Here is a 271-nt window from a genome sequence, read left to right as displayed (position 1 = left end):
GCGCCGCTGCCACTGCGGCAGCACAGGCTCCACCTCCACACACCTTTAACAACACAAGGCATCATTTCACACCTTGCTGCTACTAAAACTGCCCCTCACCTGCCGCCCTGGCTGAAGTGGCGCTTCCCCCAGGACACAGAAATGACCAGACAAGCCAGGGTTAGTGTTTCACTCAGGTATTTAGGTATCTCTTTATTGCCATCTCCAACCACAGTTCAATAAATACAAAATTAACAAAAATGTCAATAGATTTTTATTATTATTTATTATT

The sequence above is a fragment of the Acanthisitta chloris genome, unplaced genomic scaffold (genome assembly GCF_000695815.1).
Source record: "Acanthisitta chloris isolate BGI_N310 unplaced genomic scaffold, ASM69581v1 scaffold39128, whole genome shotgun sequence".
Lineage (NCBI taxonomy): Eukaryota > Metazoa > Chordata > Aves > Passeriformes > Acanthisittidae > Acanthisitta > Acanthisitta chloris.
Note: the sequence above shows the minus strand (reverse complement) of the source record.